At 42.0% G+C, this 15,925-nt stretch overlaps 1 long non-coding RNA gene across 1 annotated transcript; it reads right to left on the reverse strand.

The window, feature by feature from the left end:
* Window positions 1–14,163: 14,163 nt before the first annotated feature.
* On the reverse strand, window positions 14,164–15,858 carry LOC135415495 (uncharacterized). Its single transcript, XR_010431159.1, has 2 exons — window positions 15,647–15,858; window positions 14,164–15,519 (listed from the first exon to the last, which is right to left on the reverse strand). It is a non-coding gene; the product is annotated as an uncharacterized LOC135415495 (long non-coding RNA).
* Between the last annotated feature and the right edge of the window lie 67 nt (window positions 15,859–15,925).

Raw genomic sequence — 15,925 nt, forward strand, 5'->3', positions numbered from 1 at the left:
TTATCAAAGATGGCTGTTTTCTTCTTACTATCCCTTTCTTAAGCACTGAGCAGAAATGATAAGATGCAGAGCGAAAGCAAAGGTGTTTTCTTCTTTTGTGTGCATGTGTTCAAGAAAGACCACCTTAGTTTTGCCCTTTGTTTTTCTTGATTATGTAGTGGTTTGGACTTTGATTTTCCCCAGAGGCTAAGAAAAGTGGTAGACCCCAAGGGGTGGAAACCCTTGGAAGTTTTGAAATTCTACCCAATGGGCGCTCCTGCAGAAATGTAAACATATCACAACCAGACCGGAAGAGAAGAGTTGTAGTTTTGGTTGTTGGAGGAGAGGTGGCCATGTTGTGAGCCACGAGGAAGGGGCTCTAAGCCCCTCGGGCCCTCTGGGGCCTCCCAGTCCCTGGCTGGGGGCTGCAGGGACCTGGAACAGCATAAAGCTGGGCTAGGTGCCTGTAGTTATGCCAGGAGATGTTTTTCTCCATGGGCACAGAGCAGCAGCCAGGACTGACCAGAGAAACGGTGGCAGAGAGCCAGAGATAAGAACCAGAACTGAAGGAGCAGCAGAAACAACATGCAGCACCGGAGAAGGGACTCCTGGAAGGAGAGCCAGGAGAAAGAGAGCCAGCAGCTGAGAGACAGAGTTTGGGGTAAGACTGATACCAGATTCCCCAAACTCCCTTGGAGACCCTCTTGGAGAAGAGGGACATGGACTCCTATTTAGGAGAAGAGTTTTAGACATGCAACACCGGAGAGAGAGGAGCTGAGAAGCTCAGAGCGTCCCGGGTGCTGGACCGGGACGGCCAGATGGAATGCGGGGGGAGTTGACCTTGGCTCCCCCCCTCGCACTGCTGCCGCGGTGGCAGCCTGAGAGACAGGGCACAGAGGCCCTGCAAGAGATACCAGACCTTCACGAAGACCCCCCTGTGTCTTCGTGATATGACGTGGTGAAACGACTTTGTCTGGGGTTACGAAGTCCACGGAAGACCCCTCGGTTGAGGCGATGGGGCCGAGGGAGGTTGGATATCTCCCTCGTTGAGTGCTGGCAGAAAGCCAGCTATCAGCTGCTCCATGTGGAGAAGACAGACAGACTGCTGCCTCAGAAGATGCTGCTGCTCAGAGACCGGAAGGGATCTGTCCTTCTTTCCCTCCTGGACTTTTATTTGGAGGGGAGAAGAGATCTGATCATTGTAAATACTATATGTCATGGTAGAGATAGCTGTGATCATGTGTATAATGTGATATGGTATTTATTTGTACAGTCATTGTAATATATTCCCTTTCCCCCACTTTGAGTCTGGTGTGTTTTGTCTGGAAAAGCCCATCTCACATTAGGTTGAGATGTGGGAGGGGGATGGAGCTAGGGAATTGGATTTTGGGGCTATCTCAAACCATGACAGATTAAGAAAGAACATTTAGTTGAGTCTGGTGATTAGATTCCTGAAAGTGATACTGTGAGGAGGGGATTAGGACATACGACTGCCATAAACCCATATCTGCATACCTTAACAGGTACAGGTTGTTACATTAACATTTATATAATAATCCGAATGGTCCTGATTTCCCTTTTCTTCTCAATATATTGGTAGTACCTTCTACATACTATCATCAGAAGTTATAAATGCACAATCTAATTTCTAGATTCAAAGTATATCTTGGCTGGTAAATGCCAAATGAGGAATCAGCTGGGTTGGAAGGGACCTCAGAGATCATCAAGTCCAACCCTTGATCCACTACCGCTGCGGTTACTAGACCATGGCACTAAGTGCCACATCCAGTCTCTTTTTAAAAATCTCCAGGGATGGAGAATCCACTGCTTCCCTGGGCAGCCCATTCCAATGTCTGATCACCCTCTCTGTAAAGATATTCTTTCCAATACCTAACCTAAACCTCCCCTGGTACAACTTGAGACCATGCCCTCTTGTCTTGCTGATGGTTGCCTGGGAAAAGAGAGCAACCCCCACCTGGATACAACCTCCATTCAGGTAGCTGTAGAGAGTGATGAGGTCTCCCCTGAGCCTCCTCTTCTCCAGGCTGAACAGCCCCAGCTCCCTCAGCCTCTCCTCATAGGACTTGTGCTTGAGTCCCTTCACCAGCCTTGTTGCTCTTCTCTGGACCTGATCCAGCACCTCAATATCCTTCCCGAACTGAGGGGCCCAGAACTGGACACAGTACTCGAGGTGTGGCCTCACCAGCGCTGAGTACAGGGGAAGAATCACTTCCTTGGACCTGCTGGCCACACTGTTCCTGATCCAGGCCAGGATGCCATTGGCCTTCTTGGCCACCTGGACACACTGCTGGCTCATGTTCAGCTTCCTGTCAATCCAATATGACAGCAGCTATGACGAAATAAGAAGTGGGATGTATTATTTGTGAAACTGACACATACGCAGTCTTTGTTCTAGAGGAATGTCTGTTCTGGGGAAAGTCAAATCCTATTATGCCAGTATTTCTTTGTCCCAAGAAAAGTGGTAAGGATAATGAAGTGTTAAGGACAATTCTCACCTAATTTCCAGAGCTTTAGCAAGTAGGATGAGGCAGACAGCTGAAGGAGGTAACTGCATCAGTCATTACAGCTAATTTTGCTGTCAAATAGGTGTCAATGTTATGCAATATTACAACAGAATTTACACAATTCTGTCACAGCAAGTGGAATAAATCCTGACTATATTTAGACAGGAGATTCCAATGAAAAATTATTATGTTTCTAAAACATAAATATATATGCCTTCTCTTTCTTTTATCCCTCACTTTCCTTAGAGAGGAAGTATTTGGGACTGCTTTGTTCACACAGAGGAGTGACTTGTTAATAAGTTCAATAACTGATTAGATTAATGAAATCTACTCTGCAAGTTATACACCTCCGGTTACTCTTAACTGGAAACTTACACGAGCAGCATTTTATACAATAGTTTTTGTTATGCAAGTTGCACATAAGTATACCTTTAAATCTATGAAGTGTTACCCAATGTGATGGAAATTATATTAGCTAGAATTACCAAGTGCCGACTTTTATTTTTCTTGAGAATTTAAAAATATTTCTACAAAAAGTAAGGCAGATAGTTTTAATGATCATGCAGATAACGGCATTATTAACTCTTGGAAATTTACCTCTTTCAGGATCAGATTATAGCATTATTAGAGAGAAAATGGAAACAATATTTTTGCTTTGACTAATCTGTGCAAGTCAGCAGATGGTGGTTAAGTAGATTCTGTGCACTGTTCATTTGTGTGTTTATACTCTGTGCATAATACTTGTGTATATAAATATCATCTGTTCCTGCTGTCCTCCCACAGAGCACCACAATGTGCCGTGTATTTTCTTTGTATTTCAGATATCTCAAGGGCATGGGCTCAAGAGTTATTCTCAGTACCTAGGAACAGTAGATCAGCCACTCACCAAAGATGCAGGCATCTGAAATAATTGTATTTCAGCTTGTTCAAAAGCAGATACTTTTGGGCAAATGTTGAATAAGTTGTGTGGGTAGAAATTATGTCTTTTAGGCATGCATTGTTTCCTCCTTTACATGGCAGTGGGTTACTTTGGGCAGGAAGCTGGTAATTACCTTGCTGGTAATTAGTATGACTTACCTGACCTTTGCTGAAAGGAGCATTCACTGTTCAGCAGTTGCTAATAAGCCTCCACAATAGAGCTGTGTGGGATGTTCAAAGTGCCATTAATCCTAAGGCACAATGTGAACATGCCTCAAAATACTCAAGTGCTCTTTTCAGTGCGTTCATACGGTGGATGCTCTCTCATCTTTGGGCTGTATTTCTTTTGGCACGTGCCTTGAGTTTTCAGTTAAAGTATCTGTCACAACACAAACATTCCTTATTCCTGGAAGGCCAAGTGACCATGCTAATTTGTACAATTCCATAGAAAAGAGACTTAACAGCATGCAGACCTGATTTTTCTCTTGCAACAGTGAAATTTTAAGATTTAGAAATAATTTAATTGAAAATACGTTACCATAAACTATGACCATACAGTTTAAGCAATAACAAATTAAAATTACATAAATTCTTTGCTGCAACTAATGACTGGTCCTTTGAGTAATTTGTCCTCATAGCAATTCATGTTGGGAATTTCTCCTTGTTATGATTCTGATCTGGTAGCATCACTGGGTTGAGAGATATGATGAATGAAGTGGTTGGTGATTAGTATGAAGCCAATGTACATTTTCTCTTTGAAGGGAGTGCACCCTTATAGCTGCTTGTAAGGCAGTATTTTTGTTAGTGAGAATTTCACTGGCAGAGGAAAAAATTCCAGTGAATGGGAAATTAGTTTTTGTAGTCATGTGTCTTCCAGAAATTCAAATATGTTTCCCCTGGATTCTTGTCTGGTATTTCATTACATGTTCTTAATCAAGATGTTTCAAATGCTTTGGAAACAATGAACTATTATTTTTGTCAGAATAAATTCATCACATTTCCTTTCAGAAATGTCAGAGGGAGGAGGAGTGTTTAGCAGAACTCTAGGGAGCCTTTCGGTGTTCTCTCTACCGGAGTCTGAAATGTCCCTGTCCATTTAACATTTGCTGATATATATTATCTGGACTCTGCCCCCAGACTGTTCCTTAGCTAAATAAACTCCATCTTGTTATGCCCCACAATGATCATATATAAGCTATATGCAGCATATGCAATTCATAAATAGGTGATTCCAAGTCTATAATATAGTTTCTCTGTACACCATGTAGAAATTTGAAATTTGAGACAGAGAGACAGGGTCTATTCTACATAGGAAGAAATTAAAGTGTCATTTAACAGTCTGAAAATCTTGGCTATGCCCTTTCAGAAATATTCCTTGAACTCTGAAGCTGTCTGTAAGTACAGCCTCTTGTCCTAGCTGAGATTCCTGTTAGACCCAGAATGCAGAAAAGATTTTTATTCCTTTCTTTTAGATACAAGAAAATGGCCCCAAGTATTATTGTTTTGTTGAAAGTCATAAGTATAAGGCTCTTTTTGGGATGGGCCCTGAGTTTGTTCAACTGCTGCAGAGTTATATTAATGTCCCTGTACAGCTGCTTAAGTATATTTTTTTAATGGGTAATCCTGTTGTGTTTGGAGAATATGTGGTTTTCCTAAAACGCTAATTTTAAAAAGCTCTTTAGCCTATTATAGCTAAATATCATTTTAATGAAGCATGTTTGTTACACTTACCAACAACAAAGTATTGATCATGTAACAAGAGTAACAAGCAAGTTACTTCCATAGCGAATACTGCATTGTGTTGTCATCTTTCAAACTGTGTTGAACCACCTCCACTGCCCTATGAGTTCAGATTTGTACCAGTCAAACATTTAGATATTATGCCCTAATATAAATACTTCTCCTTTTTCCAAATGAAAAAAAAAAAGTCTTGAAGTCATTTATTTGTACTGACAGGCAATGCTGTTTTAACTTTAGAGTCTTTATTTTATTTCAACAGGGAATAGCAGGGCCAGCTGCAGGTACAGACAATGTAGGCAGGTTGCCTATGGATGCAGATGTTCAGGGTGGCACAATGGTCCCAATAAAGAGCAGCCAAGTTCTACTCTTTCTTCTGCCAAGGCCTTTCTCCTGTGAAGAGGACTACCATGACTTTGAGCTGTTCATACCATGTGAATAACTGATTTCTACCTTCTGACAGCAAACTCTCTCAGCCTGAGTAATTTACACTTTTATACTGTAAGGATGCATGTGTTATATTGTACGTGTGCATGCTTTATACTCACTCTCAGAGTGAGTATGCACCAGCTGCAGTAGCAAACCTGACCCTTCTGACTCCTATCTCTGCCCCATCCCTTCATGGGAGCAGCTGAGCCCTGGCAGCAGTGTGGGAGATGTAAATGATGAATTATTTACTGCTTGAGAGGTAAGGGCTGTGGGCAAGAGAGGCACAATCTCCTGAAACTAGAGACTGGAGGGCTGGGATCCAGTGACAGATGAAGTAGGCCTCTTAGTTCTACTCCTAGTCATTCAAAACCCCACTGAATCTTCTCAGCTAGTCTCAACAGTGGATCTCCCTACACCTCCCTCTTCTCTTTCCTCCATGGTCTTCTTCATGCACATCCACCTTTCACAACCTCCATGTTCTATTGTATACAGACTCTACTTACTGCTGCATAATTCAAATTTTCCTGTCAGTGGAGATGCCTTGAGTCAGCTCCAGTAACCAACCACTTAAAATTTTCCAATCTATTAAGCAGATCACATCAAGTTGTATGCTCACTTTAAAAATGGAAGAAAAACTCCAAATAAAGAAAAAAATAATCTAAAGATATACCTCTGGTTAATGAAATTCAGTCACATACAGGATGGATGGCATCCCTGTGTAACATGGCTCAGCCCTGCTTCTGTGCCATTCATCAGCTGTGCCTCCGCCTCCAATCCCACAGAGCAGGATTGATGAGGCAGCTGGCAGAGGAGCTCACCAAGCTCTCTCCATCACTTATCACCAGTCCTAGCTAACTGTGGAGGTTCCAGATGACTGGAAGTTGGCCAATGTGACGCCCATTCATAAGAAAGGCCGGAAGAAGGATCTGGGAAACTACAGGCCTGTCAGCCTGGCCTCTGTGCCTGGCAAGGTTATGGAGCAGGTCATCCTGATTGTCATCACCCAGCACGTGCAGGACTGCCGGGAGATCAGACCCAGCCAGCATGGATTTTGGAGGGGCAGGTCCTGCCTGACCAACCTGATCTCCTTCTGTGACCAGGTGAGTCGCCTGGTGGATGAGGGAAAGCTGTGGATGTGGTCTACCTGGACTTCAGCAAAGCCTTTGACACCGTCTCCCACAGCATACTCCTGAAAAAGCTGGCAGCCCACGGCTTGGACAGGGGCACTCTGTGCTGGGTTAAGAACTGGCTGGAGGGCCGGGCCCAGAGAGTGGTGGGGAACAGTGCTGCATCCAGTTGGCAGCCGGTCACTAGTGGTGTCCCCCAGGGATCAGTGTTGGGCCCAATCCTTTTTAATATCTTTATTGATGATCTGGACGAGGGGATTGAGTCCACCATCAGCAAATTTGCAGATGACACCAAGATGGGGGGGAGTGTCAATCTGCTGACGGATAAGAGGGCTCTGCAGAGGGACCTGGACAGGGTGGATTGATGGGCCGAATCCAATAGTATGAGGTTCAACAAGTCCAAGTGCTCGGTCCTGCACTTTGGCCACAACAACCCCATGGAGCACTAAAGGTTGGGGACAGAGTGGCTGAAAAGCGGCCAGGCAGAAAGGGACTTGATGGTACTGATTGACAGCAGGCTGAACACGAGTTAGCAGTGTGCCTGGGTGGCCAAGAAGACCAATGGCATCCTGGCCTGGATCAGGAATAGTGTGGCCAGCAGGACTAGGGAAGTGATTCTTCCCCTGTACTTGGCACTGGTGAGGCTGCACCTTGAGTACTGTGTCCAGTTCTGGGTCCCTCAGTTCAAGAAGGACACTGAGGTGCTGGAGTGTGTCCAGAGAAGGGCAATGAGGTGAAGGGTCTGGAGCACAAGTCTTCGGAGGAGCAGGGGTATGTCCTATGAACGAGCTGGGGGTATTCAGTCTGGAGAAGAGGAGGCTCAGGGAAGACCTTATCAGTCTCTACAACTACCTGAATGGAGGTTGCAGCCAGGTGGGGGTCAGTCTCTTCTCCCAGGCAACCAGCAGTAAGACAAGAGGACACAGTCTTAAGCTGCACCAGTGGAGGTTTATGGAGACATTAGGAAGAAGTTCTTCACAGAAAGAGTGGTTGGGCATTGGAATGGGCTGCACAGGGAGGTGATGGAGTCACCTTCTCTGGAGCTGTTTAAGGAAAGACTGGATGTGGCACTCAGTGCCATGGTATAGTTGACAAGGTGGTGTTGGGTCATGTGTTGGACTCGATGATCTCAGAGCTCTTATCCAACTGAGCTGATTTTGTGACTGCCATCTGTGGCTCCATCCCATCGGTTGAAGGCTGAAGAGGAAAGACTCTAGGATTTGCTCCTTCTCTCAGTAGCACCGCTCTTTCCCCTCACGAGCAGACTGCTGAAGGAGTTTGCTCATGTGTGGGGTCACTGAGAGACTACTAACTCTAGAAGGCAGAATTCCTTCTTCAAACACAGTTCACCAAACTCTGTCTGACCCCACTATCCGAATGACTAATTACTGTAGTAACTGGTGGTGCTGTGAAATCTTTTTTTAAGGTAGTGAAAAATTCGTGTTACCACACACCACTGAAGGTATTAAAGCCTTTCTTAGCTTATAAACAAGCATACACAGCCATTTTGTAAGCAACAGCAATAATATTGCATTTGATATTATATCATAATTGTAGTCTGCAAAAATTATTTAACTGTTAACTTTATCAGTGTTCATACGTCGTCTTCTACTTCTGATGTTTCTTTCCACACACTAAAACAGATGGAGGAAGGCCACCGCTGCTAAGTTTAGACTTTTCTGTCTGTTCTTACTGTGAAAACTCTCAGGGCCAGCTATTTTCTACTTTTACTCCTACAAGCTGTTTCTATTTCCCAACTTGAGATCACTAGTTTAAAGATAGCTCTGATGTAATTATACCATCTGAGATCAACCTTCATTTTCATCTGTTACGAAGCCATCAGTATTCCCTTCCTAGCTCTCAGTTATGTTGCTTGTCAGCCTGTCATTTCAATTTTCCCTTACATTTCTTTGCACATTCATATGGCTGAGAACAGTTTTTCATCCATAAGTCACTTACTTATATATAGCATCGCTTCTGTTTCCCCTTAACTCATCTTTTATGTGCTGCCACAGCTATATTTGATCATGACTGAGTAGATGCTTTCCTCAAATGTAATTTCTTAGGCTAATAATTATTATTTTGCCTACTTAGTCTTTCTGTACTCTTTTTTACGTTATGTGCTAAAATGTAATTTTACAGTTGGAGCTTATCTTTTTCTTGCATCTTTGTAGTAGTCATTTTAAGTAAAACAGTGAGTTTTTAAATCCAGATTGGGACATTCTATTGATTTCCTAGAAAAACAAATAATTACAGGTTGTAAGTGGAATTCAGACTGCAGTAGCAACAAAGCAGTGTGACACATAAAGGTTCACTGTTCTGCTTTCTTTAAGTGCCTGTTCTATTCTCAGTTTACTCACAAAAAGACTTGGGGACTTTACCCTCATTTTTGCCCATGAAATCAAATTTTGCTACTAATTTCTTGCCATGATCTGCCAGTCATGCCTGGTAAGTGATCTTACATTCATAACAGTAATGGATGGTATTCTTTTCCCTCAGCAGAAATTCATTCCCCATCTTTCACACAACGCCATGATTATGTGTGCTTTCCTCTGAAACCTCCACCTTTAGAGTTCCAGTTTGTATGACACTGTATGTTACACATACAAGACCACTTGCTAACATTTTCAAACTCTTTCTAATTGTCAAGCTCCAGATTCTCAGACCTACGAAACCTCCTAAACGACTGGGTTTACCAGATTCCCCCCCTCCATAATCTAATTGCTCAATAATACCACTTCGTATTTCTACAGTGTCTTAATCAAATCTCCAAATCACAGATACTATTTTACTCCCTATGGGATATTATGAATTGTTGTGAATCCAGTTTTTAAGTTAAGGAAAACACGGTACAGAAAATTGTCAGGATTTCACAGGGTCAGGCAGGTCTTCCCTGCCAACGATAACATTTTTAAAAGTTCATCAGGAATGGAACCTTAAACTATGCTGTTTGCTGTTAGCATGATAATCCATGATTGTGTGTAACAGACCAGCTTCTAGTGCAGACATGACCGAAGCATGTGACAGTGGTAGCTACATAAGACAGACTTCCTCACCCTCTATCCCATGCCAATATAAACATCCTTAATGCATGTATTTTCTTTAAATCCAAGGCAATGTCAGTTCTAGTAATTCTGAATGAGAATATCTCTACCAATGCTAATACACTTACACTGGACTTGGAGCAGAAGTAAATTAAGTTATGCAGGTTTATATAGTCAATTTGAGAATATAATTGGCCTACTGTGTCAAAAGTGAAAAACTAACCTTATTATAGATGCTTTTACTTCTTCTCCTATGCTGTGGTTCAGACATAATACTGAATTCAAATGTTAAAAAATACATACCAGGATTGTGATAATTCAGTGTGGTCTTCCTCTGCTTGTGATTAAGCAAATAGTAAGGTTAAAATACCACTGTCTTTTCCACCTCATGCACACCATCACCATGAACAGAGTGTTTTTCCTTACTATTCAGCTCCAGCTGTAAAAGGAAGTCTGCAAGGTTAGCTAACAGTTGAATCCTAGTTCATGGCTCAGTAACTGGAAGCTGCAAATTTCCTGTGGTTTCCGTGAGTTCCAGCATGCTTCCCGTTATCTTGCTATGGCACAGAGTGTTCTGGTTACCATCAGCAGTAGATGCTTATGTCCCCCTGACTGTGGGCACGGTGGCTGCCCACCACTGCTGTGCAGAGTGGATCATCCTACTGTGTGCCAGCTTTACTACCTTCTGGATACTCTTGGAAATGCAGCAGGGAGCTGTGGCACTTTTCTGTATCACTCTGACGCAATGCCTTGCTTTCTGGATTTTTTTACACCATTCAAAAGGGAATGTCTCACTTGACAGTAATCTTGAATTTGCTATTAATTTAGTCTAGAGATAAATAAAAAGAAATTGAAGTATTTATTAATGAGATTAAAAATAGGCAACAGAATACCAAAGGTTTATACTAGACCTATGTTAAGAAGTAAAAGAAAAGCATTTCCCACCACAAAACCACACATATTATTCATATGGTAAATCTTTCTGATTTACCATAATACCCAAGACTTCTGTGATCCTAGATATATTGTGTTCATGTTACATTACGGGAAAATCCCTCTTTTGATGTAGCATGTTAGCTTTTATAGCAAATTTTTTTATAACATTTGAAATCTTCCTGAAAAGGTCTAGAGAGCTTAGATCTTATTCAGCAGATTTTATTTTACTTTTAATCCAAGAGATAGTCTGGCCATTTAAAAGGATTAAAACAAGCATTGTTTCATTTCCCAGAAGATGTGAACGCCTCTTCATTAGACCGGATGCCTTTCACCCTACTTGACTGTCTATTTAATGACTACTTGCCTTAACAAAGGGTTTATCTTGTCCTCTCATCCCTTTGTTAATTCTGATTTTTCGCTATGAAGCATTTCCTCTATTGAACCTTTATTCTGTGTCAGACTTTCTACTAACAAAAAACATCTGATACAAATGTCTACATGAGGTAAATGTATTTACATAATTCCTGGATATTGACTGAAATCAGATACAACAGTAAATTAACATTCTGACATTCTGGGATGACAATCCCCCACACGTTTCCTGGATTTTTTTAAGTAAGTCAAGATTTTGGACCCAGTCTCTAAATAAATCTAAACTGATTTACCTGCTTTGAATCAAGAGAATGAGGTCAGGAGTAGGCTGTAACTAAATTAACAAATAATTGTGTATGTGTATTAAAAAAATAAAAAGATTTTTTTTTTTGCCTACTGACCAAACTAAAATGTTAGAAAAAAAGCCTAATTTTGATTTGAAGTGTTCAACTTTCATGTCTTGTCAAAAAAGTCAAACATTTCAGTTCAAACAAAATATATATATTATTTAAATAATATATAAATTTACACATTTATATATTATTCAAATGAAATAGATTGATGCCAATTATTTGTGTCTGACAATTTTGCCCTTCTCCAACTATACTGATATTACTGGCTGAAGAAATAAACTGAATTTAATCAGGTGAATATTAACCCAGAATTTGTAACATACTCTAAAGTCTTGATAAAATCATTACTAAAAATTGCAAAAGAACTGGATTTTGACAGCTGAATCACTGACTGGAAACAATTCTTCTTAGAAAAAAAAAGAAACACAATTTTTTATAAATATAACAAATGGTTTACTGTAAAAGACATTTCCCAAAAAGAGCTAACAAAATCAACTGTTCAGATACACTGCCACGAACTAAAGAACTTATAAATCAGCTTCAATGTTTTTATTAGGCACTGTTTCTCCAGCTGTTTGAATGAAGCAATAATTGAAGTTTCAAAGTACAAATGTCTCTAATTTTGCTGAAAGAGTAAAAAAAACCTTTTTCTTTAGCAATCCAAATAAGTGTATTAATATTATTTGTTGGGTTTTTTGTTGTTGTTTTATTCTTACATATGAGAATAGCATGAAAAACTTAATATCTCTCTAATTACAGCACTGGAACTATCAAGAACAATCACATATGCTTGCTTCTCCTATTGTATTACCTAAATTTTACCTATTAGAAAATAGTGAAACGTCAACCTCCAAAGTGCACGTTGCATGTGATTGCAGGGGGAAAAAAGTCCACAGTGAGGGTTCCCTCTAGGAGAAGAATTGTGCAATACCAGTTCATCTTCAGAAACGAGAAAATGTTAACCTCTGCCTTTCATTAGCTATTTTTTTAAATGCTTTGCAAATTTTCTGTTATTTACAAAATCCAACCCAAACTTTCTACTACTATAAACAGGTAAAACGTAGATGTCTAAATTTTCTTGACAACAACTTGCAAATTCTTCTTTTCAACTCCAGCTGTTGTTCTCCATTAAGATTAAGTTCTGCAGTATTTTAAAAAATACCATTTTAAAACTATCATTGGCTAACTTGGATAAGAATATAAAACCAGCTAGTAACTTCTTTTAAATCCTTCCATATTTGCTATTCTCTGTAATTGAGAACATTTTATATCTTATTCCCCGTACTTGGCCAAGAAAATACTCTTCAACATGTTATCATTTCCTTACCTGGTATCATTAAAAATAATTAAGTCCTAGCATTTTAAAGTCACAGTGTCCCTTCAAGTCCAAGTTTGTTGTCATTTATCTTAATCTATTATCATTAATCTATTTTAATTCCTTATCAAATTTGGGTACCAGCATACTTAGTCTTAATATAAGGCCTGACAATGAAACATATGCATTGCGGTGTTAAATACTTGCATATTAATAATGCAGGTTATGCAGAAACAGTGAAGTGATCCCTATGGCACGTGATAACAGCAGCTCCAACAGTACCTATGGAATGTAGTTTACAGTGCATTAAATATCAAACTGTCAGGTTTACTCTACAAGCAGGTAATGGTTTCTTTGCAATTCTGTGAAGTATTTGGACATCCCTGAATAAATTCTATTCACCAAGTGGACAGAATGTGACTTTCTCATTGCCATGATGGAACGTGAAAATTTTAAATGAGCTGGGGAGAATCAAAAATCCTTTTGAAAATGGTAAAACTAATCTCCTGTTAAAGCTACAGATTCCAAAAATATTCTAGAAAAGGTCTGAATCAGACTTGAATCAAGAGAATAAAAATACATCTGATTTCAGGGAACTTTCTATTTCATAGAATCACAGAATATGCTGAGCTAGAAGGGACCCACAAGGATCATTGAGTCCAACTCCTGGCCTTGCACAGGACCATCCCCAAGAACTTACACCATGTGCCCGAGAGTATTGCCCAAACAACTCCTGAACTCTGTCAGGCTTCATGCTGTGACCACTTCCCTGGGGAGCCTGTTCCAGTACCCAGCCACCCTCTTGGTGGAGAACCTTTTTTTTAATATCCAACCTAAAGCTCCCCTGACACAACTTTAGGCCATTCCCTCGCAACCTGTCACTGGTCACCACAGAGAAGGGATGAGTGCCTGCCCCTCCTCTTCCCCTCACAAGGAAGTTGTAGACTGCAATGAGGTCTCCCCTCAGTCTCCTCTTCTCCAGGCTGAACAGACCAAGTGACCTCAGCCACTCCTCATACAGCTTCCCCTACAGCCCTTCACCATCTTCATTGCCCTCCTTTGGACACTTAATACCTTAGTATCTTTTTTATATTGTGGCACCCAAAACAGCTCACAATATTCAAGGTGAGGCTGCCCCAGTGCAGAGCAGAGCAGGACAATCCCCTCCCTCAACTGGCTGGTGATGCTTTGCCTGATGCCCCCCTGGACACGGTTGGCCCTCCTGGCTGCCAGGGCACTGCTGACTCACCATCGACCAGGACCCCCAGGTCCTTTCCCATGGCACTGCTTTCCAGCATCTCATTCTTTTTCCTTCTCTACTTAATGCTGATTGGAAAACTGTATCATAAGAATGAGGTAATGAAGGTGTCCTAATGACTTTATTACTGTTTTGGAACTGAAATATAACAACAGTTAAATACAACTGTGTTTGCTGTTGTTTATTTGTTTATTACCACCACCATAATTTCATTATTATTTAGTTTTTCTCTTAAATCTACTACCTGCATTATTGCTATTTGGATTGTACAGAACAAATTATTTTTTCTTTGTTAAGATTTATCAGCCATTGTAGTTATCTTCAGAATAGCCAGTAAATAACATGGCTTACAGATGAAGTATTTCTTAAAACAAGATGCTGGAATGGTCTTGTCCTCAGTGATACAATGAATGAATGGTACTTAAAAAATATTAGCACTGTGAGCTGCATGATCCAGTTTGTGAGTTGATACTGTAGGATACTGGAAGAAGGTGCTTCTGCTGGTGAGGAGCTCCCTGGAAGGTGGTAGGTCAGCAGTGAGAGTGTTGAGTTCTCATGAGTCTCCATCTGCTTTTAGTTAATTCATTTTGCACTGACTACAGGCCAGTAATTATCAGTCTATAGCTCCTGCCCAGAGCTCAGTCACTCAGGATGAGTTTTCTACTGTGTGAAAGTCTCTGTTCTGCTTCTACTTCATAGTCTGGATCTTATTCACCTTGTCTCACTTAGAATCGTAGAATGGCCTGGGTTAGAAGGGACATTAAAGATCCTCTAGTTCCAACCCACCTGTCATGGAAAGGGACACCTTTCCAGGTTGCTTAGGAGCCCCATCCAATCTGGCCTTAAACACTTCCAGGGATGGGGCATCCACAACTTCTCTGGGAAATCTGTTCCAGTGTCTCACCACCCTCACAGCAAAGAACTTCCTCCTAATATCTAATCTAAATCTACCCTCATTTTAAGGCCATTGCCCCTTGTACTGTCACTACATGCCCTTGTAAAAAGTCTCTCTCCATCTTTCTTGCAGGCTCCCTTCAGGTACTGGAAGGTCACAATTAGGTCATCCCGAAGCCTTCCTTTTTGACAGGCAGAACAAACCCAGTTCTCTCAGCCTTTCCTTGTAGGAGCTTCCAACCTGCCTGGGGATTCCTCCCCTGCGTGCATCATGCTTCATCCTTCTTATAAAACCTTCCAAACTTATCTCTTCTATACCTCTCCTCGAGAAGCAGGTCTCACGCTCTTTCTCACCAGAGGGCTCATCTGACAGCATCCATTAACACAGTAAATTATTAAAGAAGCAAATGCGGTCCATCACACACTGCCGCGCTGAGAGTTTGCTTCTTTATTGACCTGTATTGTTACGGCGAGCTCCTGAGCTTTCAGATTGGCTGTTTGAAGGGATTTCGCTCCACAGGGCGCCACACGCACCGGCGCTGTTTGCAGAGCCTGCAAGCCCGGGCTGGGAACCACACAGAATCACGGGATCCATTTGGTTGGAAAAGAGCTCTGAGATCATCGAGTTCAACCTGTGACCGAACACCCCGACGTCAATTAGACCACGGCACTGAGTGCCACGTCCAGTCTTTCCTTAAACACCTCCAGGGACGGTGACTCCACCACCTCCCTGGGCAGCCCATTCGAGTGTCTAATCACCGTTTCTGTGAAGAAATTCCTCCTGGCGTCCAACCTAAACCTCCCTGGAGCAGCTTTCACGCTATGTTCTCTCGCCCTGTCGCTACGGGAAGCGCCCTGTCACGGTGGGTCGCAGCTGGAGGGCGTAACTTCCCGCAGAGGGCCGCCCTGCCCTGACCCGCGATAACCCTTCCGCCCCACCGCGTCCCAGCCCCGTCCCGTCCCTTCCCCGCTTGCCCCGGCGGTCGGGCAGGAGTGCGCAAGCGCGGGCCCGCCCCCCCGAGCGCGGCGGGCGCCGGC

This window comes from Pseudopipra pipra, chromosome 1 (assembly GCF_036250125.1).
Source record: "Pseudopipra pipra isolate bDixPip1 chromosome 1, bDixPip1.hap1, whole genome shotgun sequence".
NCBI classification, from domain to species: Eukaryota; Metazoa; Chordata; class Aves; order Passeriformes; family Pipridae; genus Pseudopipra; species Pseudopipra pipra.